The 12,929-nt window shown below is 49.3% G+C and overlaps 1 protein-coding gene across 1 annotated transcript in view; it reads left to right on the forward strand.

Moving 5' to 3' along the window:
- Positions 1-3,196: 3,196 nt before the first annotated feature.
- Positions 3,197-12,929, forward strand: part of LOC118257452 (sodium/potassium/calcium exchanger 3-like) — a 310,704-nt gene continuing 300,971 nt past the window's right edge. Inside the window, exon 1 of the mRNA XM_050709803.1 lies at positions 3,197-3,236. The gene's annotated coding sequence lies outside the window, so the exon portion shown is untranslated. The remainder of the gene's footprint in view (positions 3,237-12,929) is intronic.

A 12,929-nucleotide genomic window follows, 5' to 3' on the forward strand; every position in this document is an offset into this window, starting at 1 on the left:
GCTGCTAGCACCCCTAACGCGGCAGCAGCTTGCCTGATTCTGTGGAAAAGCCACCTTTTTGGAGATGTCTGACGTTGGCTGTGACATATCTATGAATGGTGTGCTTTATCTAGGCAGAGCTGTGGCAGAAGCGGTTGAGAAATTCAGTAGATCACGGAAACTGGCAGAACTGACAAACTGCATGAACAAAGTGTCTGGAGTCACTTAAGCTATTGATCTGCAGTGTCCCCAGCGTGAGCTGCAGCCTGCCCCTCTGAAGAATGGGGGGGAGAGGCAAAAGTGGAAGCTGTGCTGCTCGGCTCGCCCTCTGCAGCATGGAAACCTCTGCGCAGACAGGCGGCCAGGCAGCGCTTGCAGGTAGCTCTTTCCAATCTGATTTGACATGGATCTTCTGTATCCTATATGATGCTGTGGAACATATATCTATGTAGGAATAAATTTATTCTTGTTTGAGGTCTTGTGTGCTGCATTGCTCTTGGGAACTTAGAAGTGACAAAGATGCCTCTTAAAAAACAAAACAGGAGAGTTTGGCAGAATTCAACTCCCCAGTTTTGGCCCTTGTGTTTGTGCTTTGTCATACCAATGGATTGTGTTGGGCAGAAAAGGAACTCTGAGAAGCAGAGGGTTATCCTCCAAATATGTGTGCTTATCAGGCTCGGGAGATAACGGTGTTTAAGATAATTCAGTTTTCTCCATACAACTGAAAACATCAGCTTTGGCACTTTTTTTTCCTATTTTATTAATTTATGTATTGTCAGAGCTGCCTTTTTTTTTTTTTTTTTTTTTTGCAAATGCATGATATATGATTATTTTTCTTCCAAATATCTTCTGCAAGGATATCATCCCATTAAATATTTCTCCCTCTCTTTGTTTTGTGAATAGCTGAAGAAACCTGAAACAGCAGCAAAGAAGAGAAGACCAGAACCAAGGTGCCATCTGAATGCAGTGAAGGTGACTGCAGCAGAAGTGTCTCTGGACAGACAGATGCAGAGCAATCCTGGAGGCTCTCCTCCTCCTTGGGCTGTCCCCTCCTGCTCGTTGATCCCTAACCTGGGGGCTGTGGAGAGTTGTCCTGGAGACACTGGAAGGTGAGATCCTGATAGCCCTGTTGGCACTACAGGGCTGTTGTCAGGCCACCTCGGCAGTCAGCAGCTTGCTCAGAAGCAACCTGCTGCAGATTACAGCTTTTGATTTCAGAGTTTCAAGCAGTACCCAGTGTTTCTTTAAGCGGTTTAGTGGGATGTATATTTTCTTTCCTTTCTGCATTTGCAACCAGCAGGACGCTTTGAAGAGTATGATGGGGAGACACAGACTTCAGACTTGGCTTTTGGGGTCCTGGGACGGAGCTCATTACTGCTTGGCCCAGGGGAAGGGGCAGAGGGCCTGCTGGCAAAGAGCTGCTGCTGGGCATATACCCTAGGTGCAGTGCGAGCTGCTGAGTGCCATCCAGAGGCACTGTTCTCCCTCTGGGTACCCTGTGTCCATGGTCTCAGTGCCTCCAGGAGTTGTCCCATGTTCCTGGAGACCTGTGGGGAGATGTCCCCTGGTCTCTGCTCCCAGTGCCCTGCTCTGCAGCGGCATCTGGCTGCAGGGTGGGGAAACAACCCTGCAAACCATGTGGCGCTCTCAGCAGCACTGTGATGTTTTGTCCTCGTCGCAGATGGCAGCTGCTGAGTGTTGCATGCCAGTGTGGCTGGAGAACACGCGGCAGTGTGTAAATGGTCCTGCCTGTGATGCACTAGGCAGTGTCAATGTATAAGCACAGGAGTCTTTTCAGTCTTATATGTAATGAATTGTACAGCTCTGAGCATTTCTCTTGGAACAGAATGCCTAAATCCAGGCACTCAAAATGCAATTCAAACTTGAAATTCGAAGAGCATCAATAATCCTACCTCATTTTAGATATAAAACTTGCTCCCACTTGCTTTTCATCATCAGTGGAGAACAAATTCCCCATGGGTGTGCTCACCTCTCTTTTGATCACAGCCTCAGGTGAGTCTGTTCTTAATGCCCCCCCAAGAGCAGGTGGTATGAATCCAGGCAGAAATTATATGTATGTAGTTCAAGCTTCTGAAAATTGCCCAATCCCTAAAGCTGGTGAAATTAGACTAATTTCTTTTTTCTTTAATTTTTGTAACAATGGCTGTGCGTTTTTGCTCACTGGTTCCCTTACTTTTCTTCCATACTGCCAGATGATTCACGTCAAACTCACAAAAACTGACAGTAAACAACCTACTGCTCATCAGAGTGATTCAGCATCTGCTTTTGGGGATAAATTTCAGATTGTTTGTTTTCCAGCCCTAGGGATGTTCCAGTGCTTTAGCTTTCATAAGCACTGGAAATCCAATGTTTGGGTCTTCTGACGCAGCAGTGGCTGAGGCCGGCGTCCGGCTCCATCCTCCCAAGCAGGATGTTCCTCTTCCTGGCACTCCCAAACACAAAGGTCACTCTGAACAGCCCAGACACTTGCAATACCAAATAACACTTAATCCACAGGATCTGAAGTGGAAAACATTGTGAAAGCTGGAGACAGACCAGAACCACAGCTTCCAACTGTGGTCCCAGCCAGGGCTGCGTGGTGTGGCCCAGGACAGCACAGCAAAGTGTGCTGCCAGCACCTGCAGGGCTCGCTGCGGAAGTGCCACTTGTGGGTCTTACCCCCGCTGTTTCCAGGGGGCATGCTGAAAACCAAGTCTTAGGGAGCAGTCATTCCCATGCTGTCCAGAGTGCTTTGGACAGCCCATTACTTTTAACAGTGTTAAAAGGTATGGGGAGCTGGGCATTTGAGGAATGTCAAATAATTCACCACTGACTTGCAAGCTGTGGCAATTGGGTACTTTTCCTTCTGTGAGGTGAAAGAATACTGACTTTCTCCACCTGCTGTAACATATGTTCATGTTCCATTGCTTTTAGCAGTTTCCCATGTGAGAACAATGCTGGACCCTGGAGGGGCTTGCCGGAGATCTGTGGGCTACTGACTATGGCACCGCTTTCCTGGAACTTCAGAAGACAGGAAAATGGGAAAAGTGGAACTATGACGTTGGAGACCTGTGCTGTTGAGTGCTGAAACAACCCAACCAAGGCCGTTCGATGCAGATGTTTGCATGTGGCATCAGCAGAAAGAGGGCTAGCGGGGTTTCTGTGCATCTCACACTGTAACCCTGGCTGAGTGAGGGACTCCTGTGGGCAGACGGCAGCAGGATGTTCACTGCCAGCGTGTGTGCACCTTGCCAGAAGTAAGTCGAGATTCTTCCTTTGAACTTGCACTTCAGTTCTAGACATTGCCCAGCAAGCTCATGCTGAGGATATTCCCATGGGCCATGCCCCACCTGTCTTTGTGGCAGTGTCTGCATCTGTTTTGGTGCTTGGCCTCTGCTTTGCTGGGCATCTCTCCACATAGGTTGAGTTAAGGCAAAGGTCAGCTACCAGTCACTTTTCAAGTGGAACACATCCCTCTAGTAAACTTTTTAAAGAATGGATGATCTCAAGAAAATAAGCAATGCTAGCCCATTGCCTGTTTGCTCATCATCCCCTGAGGTACTACAAGACAGCTGACAGAGCAGAACTAAGAGGCCTGAAACACCTGCCCATGCAGCTCACCCACCTCTCCTTTGGAAGCTCATGCTAGGCTACTCTCCTGATGTTTTTGTTCTCAGGGGTTCCATGAGTCAGCTGCTCTGTGTGCTGGCCACCAATGTGCAGCAGCTGCTCTGCGTCCTGCAGCTGGTGATGTTTGGACTCACCAGAGGCAGGGCAGCCTCAGGGAACCGCAGCTGGAGCTGGGAAGCGGCGGTCTGCAGATCAGCTCTCCTGTGAGTGTGAGAGATGAGGAAGTTTGGGCAAGCTGAGGAAGGGGACATGGGAGCTGCCAGTTGTCTCTCTGCCTTGCCTCAGAGGTGGGGGTACCTCTGACACAGTGAGCTCACCCAGGGATGTGGTGCCTCCTACAATGAGAAAAACACTGCAAAATACCTCTGAGTGCCTGGGTTTGGTTTGGGGTCACTCGAGCAGCTTTGTGATGAACTGGCTCCCAAGGTCTAGCTGCAGGAGAGTCCATTTTAAAATACGTGGTGCGCCTGGATGGAGCATGTGGTCCTACGTGTGTCCTTCACTACCCAGAGCCTGGAGCTGCTCACACCTCTCTCCGTCCCCCTGACACGCAAGGGGAGAGTTTAGCCCATGTTTGGATAAGTGATAAATTCTGGTTTTTGACATTTTAGGGAAGACAAAACTAGAAACACTTAAAAACAATTAAACAAATCCTTGGCCTAAACCCACCGGTGGCTGCTTTGCTGAGGGGTTCAGAGGCAGCTTCCAGCTCTGGCAATCTCCAAGTTCTGGCTGCTGGGAAAGGCTGCGCTGGGTCCATACATCTGCTGGTTGTGCCCTAGACCTGCACCATTCCCTTGCTGTCTGTTGTTCGCCACTGTCTGAGAGAGGATGCTTGTGCTACTGCTGTACTTACCGTGATGGTGATTGTTGTTCTCAATCCAAATGCTTACCATGTTTGCATTACTCCAGAATATGAGACTGCTGCAGACAGCATGGGTCTTTTGAAGCCTTCCCCTTCTAGCTTTTTGCTTATAACTGCTCATTTAGAAAAACAGCATTGATACCAAGCAGGAGGCGTTCACAGTGGCAACAACTTGACTTTTTAAAAAGCTGAAATGCTAGCTGTGGTCTGCCCAATCCAATCTTTACTTGTATTTAAAAGAGCTGTCAGCACTCAGTGTAGAGTGAAGGGCTTCATGTAATCTTGTGGAGTTTACATCATTTTAAACACGGCCAGGATGCACAAGTTGCTGTGCATGAAGTTGTACCTTTGTTGCTGCAGCTGGGCTCGCATCCCCAGACACACATGGCTCTTTGGAGAGACAGGACCAGGGGCTGCACCATGCCTGGTCCTGCTGGTGTGGTCCCATGGGACATCGCAAATTTGTGTTCCCACCACTGGGCACTGGGGGCCTGCAGGAGACGAGTCAGTCCCACTTCAGCCCTGCATGGACTGCAGCCCTTTGGAACCTCCCTGCCTGCTCCACAGCTTCTTCCTGAAACCAGCAAGGCCACAAGAAATTCCACCAGCCTCTGAATCCTGAAAGGTAGGCTAGCAAATGCCAGATGAAAACAGAACAGTCACTTCAGAAGTCAAAAAGTAAATGTGTGCGCTTCTCAGTGAGAGGCAGGAGGTGGTAGAGCAGCTTTATTCACCCCAAGAGAAATGTGTGCTTATTCCCTGCCTGACCGTGACCAGTGCGTGCCCAGACCTGCAGTGCAGCTGGTGCAGGGCTGAGCACTGAGAGCATCCCTGGTACCCTGCAGAGCTGTGCTGGCTGCAAACCTTGCACTGTGCCTGGCTCCTCTCTGCCCTGTGCTCTGGTGACATCCGATGCGCCACTCGTGGGGGCTCTGCCTGTAGCAGGCCGTGAGCACGGGGTTGCCTCTGGACTGCTCTGCCCAACCAGTCTTGTTCTTTTGCTCTGCTTTGCTCCTCTCGGCTCCACATGGCGAGGCAAATCTGAAGTCAGATGGAATGATTTTTTTTCCCTGAATGCTGCAAATGGCCTTATTTAGCAAAAAGACACGGTGGTTGGGTTGGTTTTGTCTTCTTGGGTTTTGCTTGTTTTTTTCCCATGTATTTATAAATGTAGAGAGAGGAAATTCAGGAATGATGAGCAAGTGGCTGCTTGCCTAGCCTCTTTCTACAAGCTCAGGCTTTCTCACCCTCTCATCCCTGTTCCCTGCCCTGACCCATGGGAGGCAGCTTTGCCAGTGCCCACCTGGTCACCATTCATCAGCTTCAGCCCGAGAGTGGCTCTCCGAGGGTCCAGGGGTTAAAAGCCTGTGAATCCTTGGGGAGAGATGGCAATGTTAAGCATGGCACGGAGGGACTAGTGGTACAGCCCTGCAGCAAAGTGAGCTCATTAGTCTGTGGTTTTAGTTATGGCTTTGGTTATTTACAGTTCAATATACATTTTTGGCAGCCTCCACGTGCCCACAGTGTAGCTGTGCGCTAACAGGTGGTTGCGCATTTACAACCAATGCGCTCGTAAAATTACAGTAAATGCCTCTTGGTGGGATTTCTGTGAGCATCCTGTGGTGCTCACGCATAGCAGGCAGCCTGCGAGAGATGCCCAGCAGGTATCAGCATGACGTGCTGCATCTGAATGCAGATATTTCCCATAACTCTTGTTTAAAGTACCAGCTGACAATGGAGCGGCTGCAAATCATTATGTATTGAAATTTACACTTGTATTCTGGCAATTTACTGCAGGTCTTATTTTTCTTCAGAAGTGATTTTTATTTTCTCAATAGAAAATTTCCCAAGGAAATCTCCTTGGCAACCAGAAATTATGTTAGGAGTCCTGCAAAAATGTACTGCTGGTTTTCATTGACTGCTGTACCCAAAAGAGGCAATAATTATAAAGGTAAAAAACCTGAATCAGTAGGTATCTTACCAGCATCTCTGTTCAGATACTGAAGCCAAGGGCTCGACTGCTCTGAAAAAAGTAGGATTTTACAGGTGGAATAGCGTGGAGAAGTCATGCTACTAGAATAGGCCGCTTGGAGAGCAAGGGGATTATTTTAATCTGATAGGTAAATACTAATGAATTCAAGGACAAATAATTTATGACTATTGATTTAAGTGCTCAAAGAATCTCTGTCAAAATTAGGGCTGAATAGATGACCTCCCAGTTTCTTCCAACTTTGGAGCCGGTGTGAGTTCTGAATTAAAAATGCCCTGATTTAGACAGAGCTGTTCTCGGCAAATCTTGTTTGAGATGCTGGCTGCAGCTCCCTCCATGCCATGTTGGTGGCTGCATGGTGGCAGGTTTTGGACTCAAAATAACCTGCAGCACTTCACTGACCTGCTTCCTTATTTCCTAGGCACGGTTGTGCTTGGCTCAACAAGCCCTCTTCTTGTTGACCATCCCTCTGCAGTAGGTCTCTGCTCCGGTACCCTTGGAGGCTGGGGTCTCACCCATGCCCAGCTCTTGCTCTGAACTAGTGAAACAAGTTTTATCAATGCTGCCTTGTGTAGGTTGGTCTTTTTTGTGTGTATTTTAAGTGGAAAGCTTCTCTGCTAAAGATGAGCACACCCCTACCTGCCGATGAACTGTTGCCATTCTGGGTGAAAGGAGGTCACATCCAAGCTGTGGTACTACTCTTTGGCAGCTGCTGGTGGCCCAGCTCACTCTCAGGTCCCTCTGGAAGCCTGTATGGCTACGGGCATTGCAGTGTCCTGTGGCAGAGAGCACTGCTGCCTCCGCACTCTGCTGGGCGTCTTCTTCCATTTTGCCACCCTTTAGCTCTTGACACCAGCAGCTCTGCTTTCACCCACAGAAAAAGTCCATTGTACTATTACTGTGCGCCACCAAGAGAGCAGCAGTCCCTGAAAATGAGAAGAAAACACCTTTTTTGTCCCACGAGCCTCAGAGTGGTGTCGAGCAGCCCCTCCTATGGGAGCCAACCGCCGCATCGATCCCCTCGCCCATCCACACTGCCGCTGATGTCGGTCTCCACAAGAACACAGTCCCTTATATCCAGGGCTGTTTTCTCCACTGAGTTAGCCAAAGTCCATGTTCAGGACAGTGTGGAGCAGCACTTACAGCCATTCCTGATGGATGTACCTACTGCCCCACTGGTGGGACGGGGAGCTCTTTGCTTTTGAAGTCACACGTGGGGATTGGTGGGGTTTGTTTGCATTTTGGCTTTTGTTTTGTTGTTTCAGTTCTCATTTGTGAGTGTTTAGTGTTGTTTTTTGTTTTTCTGAAGCACTTTAGCTTTGAAACAAACACAAGAAGCTGAGGATGCCAACCTCTGACTTGGAAAATCCAGCAGAGGAAGGAACTAGAGCAGAACTTTTCAAAGCTCTGGACTTAGTGTCTGCACAGACCTAAATGTTGCCTTTCAAAGAGTCTTGCTGCTTATTTGTAGAAACATATTTTTGAATGATTACCATTTTACTAAGCAATTTTTCTAAGGTAAATTTTAGCAGATGTGGCTATGCATCCTGCCAGGATCTTTCTTCAAATCGTCTTCTTTGCTTCCTCGTCTCTTAAAAGTTGCTTGCACGCTGGCTTTTTTTAATCATTAGTGTTGAAAAATGAGCAAAGGTCTGCCCACAGATGGTGCTTTTTAGCTGAGCTCTTGCCAAGTGCTGATCCAAGCTTGAGCAGCCCATGTGGAGTTGGGGGATGCACTGGGGGGGGATGCAATGCTTACTGCGATGGGGGTGTGATGCAGGGGGGGTTCCTCGCAGTGCACGGCAGGGCTCGGCCAGGATGGTAAGGACCCCAGGCTGGTTCATGGGGCAAACACCACAAATGAACAGTGCCGTCTGCCACAGAGCTGAGTGTCCTGAGCCACTGCGTGTTAAAAGCTGTATGAAAAGGAAAATACCTAGCTCATGGGTTCTTTTTAGTAAAACCAATGATTGAGTTGTTGAAAGATGTTGTCACAATGTGCCTTAACAAAGCAGAAAAAAAAGGCAAAAAAAGCCATGTGCAACATTTAAAAGTTATCTTAATGAACAATGGTATGAAACAAAATGTGTGATTGAAAATTTTTGGTTGGTTGCATCAGATTTAAATGAAACTTTGTCTAAGAGCATCTTTCTATGCACTCTTGCAGGGAAATGACTGCAAAGCAGGAGATTTCTCTCCTGCAGTGCTGAATGTCTTTTGTGTTCAAATAAGAGCTGCTAGGTGGTGATTTACTGGGAAATAAGGCGATTCATGCTTTTATCCCTCCTTTTTCTGCCTCTTGCTGGTCCGGTGAAGGCCTCTTGAAGCATTGCTGTGGGTTTTGGAGGTGGTTTGCACACAGGCTCAGCACAGCAGTGGCCAATTCACCATGGCTGCTCCCCTGTGGCAATGGGTGGCTGCCCCAGTCCCACATGGTGCCCCCCGGGAGCTTTTTGCAGCCGCTTGTCACACACTCTTTTGGCAGGTCCCATATCCGAAACTGTCTTGTTGCTATGATCTGGGGAGGTTTCATGTGACTCGCCTGTAGCTCTAGCCTGTCTGCTTATAGAGGAATTAATGTCAGATGTCTTTTTTTTTTTTTTTTTTTTTTTTGGTCCCCAGCCCTTTGTAGACCTATCGGGATGCTCCCATCACAAAATGTGTCAAAATGAGCAGCAAAGGTGCCTGCCCATCACACTGCCAGGAAAATCTTACCTTCTGTACTAGTTTTAATTGTGCTAACTTCTCAGAGTGGGTAAAACCTGGCGGCAGGCGCTGCAAAAGAGCAGACGCCTCTCACAAGCTGAACAGAACCAGGATTTTCCCTTACTGCACAAACCTTGCTCATTTTTACGATGCTGTAGCAGTACTAAATGTGCACAGTGCTCTTCTCACAACAAGAGTGAGTGTGAAATGGTGCAATGCACTGAGCCCAGCCTTGGAGTGTGCCTCAGTGGTGCTGCTGTGCCTGGCCATGCTCGGAACAGACGCTGCTGTGCATGGTTGGATCAAGCGCGGGGTGCAGTAATGCTGAGGTGAAAGGCTTTTGGATGGATGCATTGGTTCTTTTGTATGCAAGGAGGGAGCAAAACACGTCACTGAGACATAGCTGCGCTTATTTCTGTCGCTGCATGAGAGCTCGCGACGTCTGGGAGCAGAGCGTCATGGCAATGGTGCTGCGAAGCGATCCGTAAAGCTAGGTCCCATTGCTTTGCTTCCAGCTTAAGGGCAGCACTGGGGCAGTGACTCACTGGACCAGCACCTCTGTTGTCTAAAAATACATCGAGAAAACATCTCACAATGATATTGCTGTAAGTTACCCTTCCTAACAAAAGGGCCTACGGAAAACTTACACTGGAGGACGTGGCTCTCATCTCCCCATGCAAAGAAACCACTTAAAACAGAGAGCTCCTTCAGTGTGTGCAGGAGGGACACTTCGGGGAGCGGCAGGCAGGATGTGGCTGTCCCCTCTCAGCTCTTAGTGGGGTCCCCTGCCTGGAGCGCAGCCATGAGCATTGTTAATAAGGGACAGCATGGCACTTGCCTAAGAGAACCTGTTATCCCAGCAGGCTGTGGGTTGGGTGGAAGGGGCAGGCAGGTAGGAGCCTGACTCCATGATGATTCCTTCATGAGTGTGCTGCCTGTCCTGAGGAGCCAGGCTCTGCTGGCAGCATCTGTGCCCAGGCTCTAGTGGGCTGGGAGCTCCGTAAGGCAGCAGCCACAGCCTCCCCGTTGCTCCTTAGCTGGAGGGCAGCCAAGAATGCTTACCTAATTCAGGTAAACCCATTTCCTCCCTGTTTTCACCAATTTGTCTCCCATCCAGCAGCCTGTGGCCTGAAAAAGTTGCTGTTTGAAGGTTAATAATAGCTTTGGGAACATTAATTACTCAGCATCACTTCCAGCACCTCACCAGATCTATTTTTGCACTGGTACCTTGACGGCATGCCTGCCCAGCAGTGGCTGAGAAAGCCCCAGGGTCCTGGGGCACAAGCAGGCAGCAAGAGAAATGTGCTCCAGTGGGTGAGGTATGGAAGGGTGCTGGGCACTGCTGTGCCTGCCCCCAGCCACTGAGCATGGTGCAAGACACCCTTGGCGTCCGGCAGAGCGCAGCCATCGTCCATCCTCACCTCTCTGGTATTTGCTGCATGGGCTGTTCCGGGCTGCGGGCTCCCAGCCAGAGCTGCAGAGCTGGATAGCACACACAGACAGGGCTGTAACTCTTGAGATTTACGTCCGTGTTCTTTATGCGCCTGTGGTGAGACGCCCTCTCAACTGCCTTGAAATTAAGACTATAATTTTTTGTGCTATTTGGGTCACTTTCTGACATGCCTTCAGTTCATCGGAGTTTAATAGGGGTTACATTCTTTTTACAAAATGTTTCCAAAATGAAACACTTTTTTTTTTTCTATGAGTTTTTATTGTGGGTGGGAAAAGGATGGAGTGGGTTTGGATCTTGCTTGACGCAGTTCGTTAGGCACAAGGAGGAGGTTTACAAATGAAAGGGCAGTGAGGTGCTGCAATAAAGTTTCTGGTAGAATTTAAGAGCAAATTAAGTAATTTTTTGCAAACATTAGGGTATGGTTACTTTTGCCTTCAGGCAAGAGGATGGATATCTCCCATCTCACCCTCTCTTCTCTGATTCAAACTTGGTATAGAAAATCCCTGTCTGTGTCTGTAAGCATGCTAGCAAGAAGCCGTAGCAGAAAGCCTTTTAATTTACATGAGGGGTTCTGGAAAATTGTGCATCAACTGCTAAGATGGTTCTGCTGCTTGCTCTGAACACAGGGGAGGCGTGGAGGTGAGGAGAGATCCTGGGCTTGTCTCTTGTGTTCATGTGCAAGAAGCACCCCAGCACGAGCAGGACTCTGCGTAGGGAGGCAGCCCTGTGCGTGACATGACATCTTTCCTGGGACTGAGCAGTCCCAGGGCTGGAAAACTCAGCTGCAGCCTGCAATTGAAAGCCCCTTTCCAAGCTATGCCTATCTAGGTGAATATGCTTCACATAATTCCTGACTTGCTCTAGGGTGGAAAATATGGAACATTAAAAGTTGTGAAAGGGAGCTTTACAAAGGGAGCCGCAGACAGCAAAGCAGATTAGTTGCCTTGGGGGAGCTCTGCTCTCCTCTTTGTTGCTGCTTTGCAGAGAAAGCCGAAAAAGCCCAAAGCTTCAATGAGCAATGGGGTGTGGGTGGCCAGGTCCTCAGGGCTGGTGGCGGCGAGGGTGCACATGGGGCATGTGTGCTCATGCAGGTGGGTCATCCATCCTTCTGTATCTGCCAGGTGCATGAGACCTGCCTCTTTTCGGACTGCAGATATCATGCACCTTTTTTCCCCCACCTGTCACCCCATCCTGTGATATTGCCTGTGGGTGACATCCCGTGACTTGGTGACTCTGCTGTTGCTGCAGTATTTTAATAAATGCACACCACTGCTTTTGATTCTTCCTGCTTGTGCCAGGAGGCAATATGTTTTGGATCCTGGTATTGAGTTAAGCCATCAGATGTTGAATTGAATACCTGCAATTGGATCCATGCTGCTAACAAGAGTTGGTAAATCCTTCCCTAGTTCATCTGCCAAAAGTGAAGGGAAATGGCAGGCCCCACTTCTGCACGTGGATTTATTCCCAGTGTCACTTATTCCAGACCAAGAGCCAGCATCCACGCATGGCTAGTGGGCTTTATGAGTGTCCAGAGAGCAAAACCAAGGGTGGAGACCCTCAAGGTGCAGCAATCATGCTCTAGGGACTCTTGCGCAGCCAGGTTAAGTGCAAGCAGATGACAGCCCGCCCTGTTTAATCACCATCTTTCTGTGTGGTCTGTTCCTTCTCCCCAGGCACTTGATTACTCGCAGCAGTGAATGAACCCCCAAGAGGCTGGGAGGATTCTTTTGTGCAGCCCATGAAGAGGGAGAGGGCAAGGGCCAGAACCAGCACATGACAGGGGAGCGAGGGCAGGCGCTGCTGGCCCCTTGCAGACATTGCTAACATCCATACGGTGCCTTCCCTGCACAGCCCGTCGGATGGATGGTGCTGGATGCTCCCTCCTCTGCCTCTGGTGACTAGCGGCCAGCCATGCGAGCCTGTCCGGGCAGTGGGGCAGGGGCTTCTGAGCATTGCAGGATGGGCAGCAGGGAGGGCTGGGGCCTGAACTGCCTGTTCTGCAGTCTGGTCACCTCTAGCATCAGTCCCTGAGCTCCTCTCCAGGGTGAAAGGGGACAGATCTTGCAGGGAGGGTTGAAGCAGCTTGCTAGAAGGCAAGGCACTTCTTGTAGAGTGGTGGAAACACTTCCTTGCCTCAGAAGTTGTAAGATGGGTGCCAGGGGCTGAGTGTTTTTCTGGTGGTGTTTTGTCGGGATGGCTCTGGAGGTTGCCTCTCAAGTGTCCCTGTGTGTTTCAGCCTATTTTTTCAGGCCCCATGAGCACTGCAGCTTATGCTGTGTTTTCCCAAGCCCGATGCTGGGGCCTGG

This window comes from Cygnus atratus, chromosome 3 (assembly GCF_013377495.2).
Source record: "Cygnus atratus isolate AKBS03 ecotype Queensland, Australia chromosome 3, CAtr_DNAZoo_HiC_assembly, whole genome shotgun sequence".
Classification (NCBI taxonomy): domain Eukaryota; kingdom Metazoa; phylum Chordata; class Aves; order Anseriformes; family Anatidae; genus Cygnus; species Cygnus atratus.